The sequence below is a fragment of the Cebus imitator genome, unplaced genomic scaffold (assembly GCF_001604975.1).
Source record: "Cebus imitator isolate Cc_AM_T3 unplaced genomic scaffold, Cebus_imitator-1.0 Scaffold652, whole genome shotgun sequence".
NCBI classification, from domain to species: domain Eukaryota; kingdom Metazoa; phylum Chordata; class Mammalia; order Primates; family Cebidae; genus Cebus; species Cebus imitator.
Genome location: NW_016107967.1, coordinates 9,805 through 17,449, shown reverse-complemented (window position 1 = coordinate 17,449; position 7,645 = coordinate 9,805).

Here is a 7,645-nt window from a genome sequence, read left to right as displayed (position 1 = left end):
GTAGAGACGGGGTTTCACCGTGTTGACCAGGATGGTCTCGATCTCTTGACCTCGTGATCCACCCGCCTCGGCCTCCCAAAGTGCTGGGATTACAGGCTTGAGCCACCGCGCCCGGCCTGACTACTCATTTTAAACAACAGTAATCAAGTGTGGTACTGCCACAAAGATGGACAATAGGTTATGGGAACAGAAAAGAGAATGAAGAAAATATACCCACACGTACACTGTCAACTGATTTTCATCATAGATCAAAGGCAATTGAGTGGAAAGAGAAAGTATTTTCAATAAACGGTGCTGGAAAAATTTACAAAAAATGAACTTGGATATAATGGATCACAGACCTAACTGTAAAATCCAGAACTCTTAATTTCCAGGGCAAAACACTGTGTTAGGTAGTGATTTCTTAGTTATGACACTAAAATCATATGTATATAAAAATTGAAATATGGTACTTTCCCCAAACTAGGTACTTCTGCCCTTTGAAAGACACTGTTCAGAGAATGAAAAGATAAGCTAGAGGTCTGCAAGAAAATATTTGCAAATAAGATATCCAATAATAAAGGACTTGTATCCAGAATATATAAAAAGCTTTCAACATTCAATAAATGAGAAAACAAATATCCCAATTTATTAAAGAAACAAATTAAAACTACAAGGAAATCTACTACAAACAGAACAGATAAAAAGACTAACCATACCAACGCTGGAGAAAATGTGGTGAAACTGGCATGTTTGGCATTTTCTTCAAAAGTTAAACATGTATCTTTCAAAAGACACAGCTACTCCATTCCTTGGTATTTACAAAGGAAAGCCCATGTTCAGACAATAAGTTGCACATGAATGTTCACAGCCGACTATTTGCAGCAGTGAGATCTGATATAAATTGAAGTGCTCATCGAGTAAATGGATATAAGCAAACTGTAATACATCCATCCATATAATGGACTATTCTTCAGGAATAACAAGCAAAGAGCTAAAGATACATGTAAAAACATGGATAAATCTCAATATCATTATGCTGTGTAAGAAAACCTAGACATAAAGGAACAGATATTGTAAAATTCCATTAATATAAAATATTAGAAAATGCAATCTAATCTACAGTGACAGAAAGCAGATCAGTAGGTTACCTGCATGACGGGGAAAGTGTGGACTACACAGGGTTAAGAGGAGACTTTTGTGAGAGATGGATATGTTCATTATCTTGATTGTGGTGATATTTTTATAGGTGTATTTGTATGCCAAAACATCAACTTACAACCTTCAAAGATGTGTAATTTACTGTCAATTAAACCCCAATTAAGCTATTAAAAATATATGAAACGCTCATGATAAAAGCACAAATAACAACAGAAATAAACTCAACATCATGAAGTTTGCGTTTCAAATACTATCAAGAGTGTAAGATGAAACCCACAGAAAGGGAGAAAATTTTTGAAATCATGTATTTAATAAGGGACTTGTGTCTAGAATATATTAAAGAAATTTTACAACTCAATAGCAAAAAGACAAATAAACCAATTATTAAAAAAGGGAAGAATCTGAATAGTTTTCCAAGAAAGAGATACAAATGCCCAAGAAGCACAGGAAGAAAGCTCAGTATCATTAGCCATCAGACAATGTAAATCAAAACCACAATTAAATAAAACTTTACACCCACCAGGATGACTAAAATAAAAAAGACAGGTAACACACGCTGGTGAAGATAGAAAAACGAGAATTCTTGTATAATGTAGATGGGAAAGTAAAGTGGCACACCCGCTTTGGAATATAGTCTGTTAGTTCCTCAGTTAAAAACAGAGTTCCACTCCTAAAGTATATTCCACTCCTAGGTATATCTCAAGAGAAATGAAAACATGTCTACACAAAAACTTGCATATGAATGTTCACAGCAGTATTCACAATAGCCAAAAAGAGCAAAAAACCCATGTGTCTATCAACTGAAGAATGAATAATAAAATGTAGTATATCTATATAACGGTATGTTTATAGACAACAGAAAGGAATACTGCTACATGTTACCACATGGAAAAATTCTGAAAACATTATACCAAGTCTAAGAAACCAGTTATAAAGTACCACATATTGTGTAACTGCATATATAAGATGTTCAGAACAGGTCCAACTATAGAGACAGAAAGCTATGAAGACATAAAGTAGATTAGTGGTTTCCTAGGCCTGGTGGCAGTGGGAGGAGTCACAGGGGGACTGGAGAGTAACAGCCAAGGTGAGTGGGGCTTCTTTTTAGGGTAATAAAATGTTCTAAAATTGCTTGTGATGATAGATACACAACAATGTGAATATACTTTTTTTTTTTTTTTTTTTTTGAGCAGAGTCCCACTCTGACACCCAGGCTGGAGTGCAGTAGTGTGATCTCGGCTCACTGCAACCTCTGCCTCCCAGGTTCAAGTGATTTTCCTGCTAAAACCTCCTGTGTAGCTGGGATTACAGGTGCGCACCACCACGCCTAGCTAATTTCTGCATTTTTAGTAGAGACGGGGTTTTACCATGTTGGCCAGGTTGGTCTCGAACTCCTGACCTCAAGTGATCTGCCCACCTCAGCCTCCTAAAATGCTGGGATTACAGGCATGAGCTGCTGCGCCCAGCCTGACACACTTTTAAAACTACTAAATTGTATACAGAAAATGGGTGAATTGTATGGTGTGTGAATTATATCTCAACAAAGCGGTTAATACAAAAGTTAACTGCAGAATATTTTAACCTGTTTAAAAAAACCATGATAAATGTTTAAGTGACAAAACGTGTAAAATGCACATATTAAATGTCACTTCTCTGAATATGCCAATATTTGTAGATCTAGATGCAATTTTTTGAGGCTGGTTTTAATTTAACTTCAAAGGCTATAAAATTGGTGGTATTACTCAATATACTACCACTTGACAAGGTTTGGGTTATTCTAGGTTGTTAACGTGCTATGAGCATCCGTCTTATTTCTCTTTAAGAGAGGCAGCTGATGAATCATTTAACTTAAAGTCTGATTTTCTCCTTGGCTGCCCTTAGAGCTCATGTCCACTTTAGTCATTTCTATATCCAGTGATTTCTCTTCCAGACTGTCTTTAACTCTCTTCCTTAATTCCCCAATTTCATTATCAGCCTAGGCTCACGTACAAGGAAAAGAGTTTCAGTGTTGGGATATGTCTGTCTTAGTATATAAACCTTAGGAAAGCCAGTTCTACATGGAGAAGAAAAACAAATTAAGAAGAAACACGAATAAGTCCATTAGGAGTCCTCTAACCAGAAATCCTCTTCCCATGCTCCGGTCCGTCCTCCAGCTGTGATTCCTTTTTGAGGATGCAGCAGCCCCTGAGGCCTCTTCCAGGCTTCCCCACCTCCCCTCTCTCTCCCTCAGCTCTCAGGGTTGTTTTTCTAAAGCAGCACATCAGAATCACCTGGAGGGCCTGTGAAAGCACCTTCAGAGTTTCTGATCCAGGAGGTCTGCAGAATTTGCATTCTGCAAATTAACTGATTATCAGATTAACTGATACTCACAATAAAGTTTGCTTGATCTCTGTGCAAATGCAATCCATTCATCCCCCGTCAGTGTCTAGGATATATCACTAATATATATATATATATATATATATATATATATATATATATATATTAGTGATTACCAAATTGGCCAATATAAAGAACATACACATTTTGAGACACAGTCTCATGCTGTCACCCAGGCTGGAGTGCAGCGGTGTGATCTCGGTTCACTGCAACCTCTGCCTTCCAGGTTCAAGCAATCCTCTTGAGTAGCTGGGATTACAGGCATGAGCCACTGCACCTGGCTAGTATTTGCATTTTAGTACAGAAGGGGTTTCACCATGTCAGCCAGGGCGGTCTTGAACTCCTGACCTCAGGTGATCCACCCGCCTTAGTGTCCCAAAGTGCTGAATTTACAGGGATAAGCCACCATGGCCAGCCAATTATTTTCTTTCTTGGTATTATAAGATTTTGTTTGTTTTTTATTATATAAAATGAAATGTTATGGTCACCTTATTTTTAGTACATAATAACATCCACATTTCTAGTTTAAGTGATGGTTCTACCACTTGAGATAAAGAGTACACCAAGAACATGTTTACGGAGAGAAGATACTTTCAGGTTTGGAGTGCCAAGGCTGAAGCATGCAGAGGAACAGTTCATAAGGCAGTTACATACAGAAGGTCCCTGAATTATCATGGTTCAAATTAGGATTTTTTGACTTTATGATGGGTTTATTAGGGTATTAAATGCCTTTTCAATTTATGATATTTTTGACTTACGGTGGGTTTATCAGCATATAGCCCCATGGTAAGTCAAGGAGATCTACATATGAGTATTAGGCCCAGATACTGAGATTAAGTCTTGTAAGTGGTAATTAAAATAGCTAAAGTAAATGAAGAGCATGCAGATTGAGAACAAAAGGCTGAGAATGGCACCCTAAAAACACTAATATTTAAGGTGGCCAAGATGAAGAACAAACCTCAGAATAAACACTATAGGAACAGTTAGAGAAGATACAGAGGGAACCAGAAGAGTTTCAGGAGTAAGGCATCAACAGCCCAATGCAGGCAAGAATCAGGGGTCATGGTGACCAACATGTCCACTGGATTTGTTGATCAGAAGTCACTATGACTGAATAAAAGCTTTAGTAGTGTGAAGCTTGCTGCAGCTTGACTATGGCAGGTTAAGGGTGAATTTGAGGTGTAAAAAGAAACTTTTTGGATGAATTAAATTTAATAGAGTTTAACTGAGCAAAGAACAATTCTTGAACTGGAAACACAATACATTTCAGTGTATTATGACATAGCTTACAGTGGTGGTTCGGGGAGCTCTGCTCCACAACTTGGGCAGGCAACATTTATAGACAGAAAATGAAAGTGAGAAATTAAAAAAAAAAGTCTAATTTACAAAAACTACATAAAATACATAGCAATAAACTTAACAAAAGTGAAAAATCTCTACAATGAAAAATAGAAAAGACTGATGAAACAAATTGAAAAGGACACAAAAAAATGAAAGATACTGCAGCATGTTAACGAAATGGAAGAATATTGTTAAAATGCCCATACTACCCAAAGCAATCTATAGATTTAATGCCATCTCTATCAAAATACCAATTACATTCATCACAGAGATTTAAAAAAAAATTTAAATTTATATGGAACCACAAAAGTCCCAGAATAGCCAAAGCCATCCTGAGCAAAAAAAACAAAACTGAAAAAAATCACATTGGCTCACTTTATACTATAAAGCTACAGAAAACCAAACAGCATGGTACTGGCATAAAAAACAGACACATAGACCAATGGAGCAGAACTGAGAACCCAAAAGTAAATCCAAACATTTATAGTGAACTTATTTTCAACAAAGGTGCCAAGAACATATATTAAAGGACACTCTCTTCAATATAAATGGGATATCCATATGCAGAAGAATGGAAGTAGACTCCTATCTCTCATCATATGCAAAAGTCAAATCCAAATGGATTAACAAGTTAAATCTAAGACCTAAATCTATGAAACTACTTAAAACATTAGGCTGGGCATGGTGGCTCATGCCTGCCAAGTTGAACATTTTGGGAGGCCAAGGCAGGAGGATCACTTGAGCCCAGGAGTTTGAGACCAGACTGAGCAACACAGTGAGAACTCATCTCTAAAATAAGTAAAATGAAAATAAAATGTTGGTGCACGCCTGTTGTCCTAGCATCACTTGAGCCCACAAAGATGAGGTTGCAGTGAGCTATAATCGTGCCACTGCATTCTAGCCTGGGCAAAAGAGCAAGATCTTGTCTCAAACAAACAAACAAACAAACATATATATATACACACACACACACACACACATATATATATATATATATATATACACACACATATATATACACACACACATATATATATATATACACACACATATATATATATACACACACACATAGAGAGAGAGAGAGAGAGAAAGAGAGAGAAAACAGACACTCCAGGATATTAGTTTAATACCTCAAAAGCACAGCCAATCAAAGGAAAAATGGGATCATATCAAGCTAAAAAGCTTCTGTGCAAGAAAGGAAACAATAATGTGAAGAGGAACATGTGTTAAGCTGAAACAAACAAGGAAGGGAACCAGAGTAGGGGACAGCCATTGTTCTAAGAGATGGCTAACAAGCCATTCTTCTAAGAAATGGTTAACTGCAAACAACCTGCTTGCACAACATCCTGTTCCCAAATACCTCTTTCAGCACATACCCCAGCAGCACCGACCCTATCTGCTCACAGCCTCTCTAGCATGGCCCTATAAAACTTCCCTTCAGCCCCTGCCTCCTCTGGGCAGACAGCCTTCTCTCTTCTCTGTTGCCCGTTGCTCTCTTGCAACGTATCTTTGTAATTTCTCTAATAACTGCCTTTCTTTGCCTACAACTGTCTTGGTAAATTCTTCTACTGCCTTCAATGCTGACCCAAGCCAGACACACTCACGACAGAAAACCTACAGAATATGAGAAGACATCTGCAAGCTTCTCATCCGACAAGGGACTAAATAACTAGCTTACATAAGGAACTCAAACAATTCAATAAGAAAAAATCAAATAACGTTGACTAAAAAGTGGGCAAAAGTCAGGTATGGTGGCTCACGCCTATAATCCTAGCACTTTGGGAGGCTTAGGCAGGTGGAAGCTCAGGAGTTTGAGACCAGCCCTGGCAACATGGTGAAACCCTGTCTCTAGTAGAATACAAAAAATTAGCCAGGCATGGTGGTGCACGCCTGTAGTCCCAGCTACCTGAGATAGTGCCATTGCACTCCAGCAGCCTGGGCAACAGAGCAACACTGTCTCAAAAAAAAAGAAAAAAAAAAGTGGGCAAAGAATCTGAACAGACATTTCTCAAAAGAAGGCTACAAATGGCCAACAGGTATATGAAAAAGTACTCAACATCACTAATCAATAGAGAAATGCAAATCAAAACTATAATGACATATCATCTCACTCCAGTTAAAATGGTTTTAATCCAAAAGACAGGCAATAATAAATGCTAGCAAGGATGTGGAGAACGGGAAACCCTTGTACATTGTTGGTGGGAATATAAATTAGTACAGCCACTACTGAGAAGAGTATGAAGGTTCCTCAAAAACCTAAAACTAGAACTACTGTTGAATCCAGCAATTCCAGTACTGAGTATACACCTAAAAGAAAGGAAGTCAGTATACTGAAGACGTATCTTCATTCCCATGTTTATTATAGCACTATTCACAACAGTGTCCAGCAATGGATGAAAGGATAAAGAAAATGAGGTACATATACACAATGGTTTATTCAGCAATAAAAAAAAAATGAATTCCTGTTATGTGCAGCAACATGTATGGAAATGAAGGACATATGTCAAGTGAAATAAGCCAGGCACAGAAAGACAAATTTTGCACATTCTCACTCATATGTGGGAGCTAAAAATTTTTAAAAACTGAATTCATGGAGATAAGAACAGTAGTTACCAGAGGCAGAGAAGGTTAGCAGGGATCGGGGGATAAAGTGGAGCTGGTTAATGGGTAAAAAAATATAGTTAAAATGAGTAAGATCTAGTATCTGATGACAACAGTTAATAATTTATTTTATACTTTAAAATAACTAAAAGAATGAAATTAGAATATTGCTAACATAAAG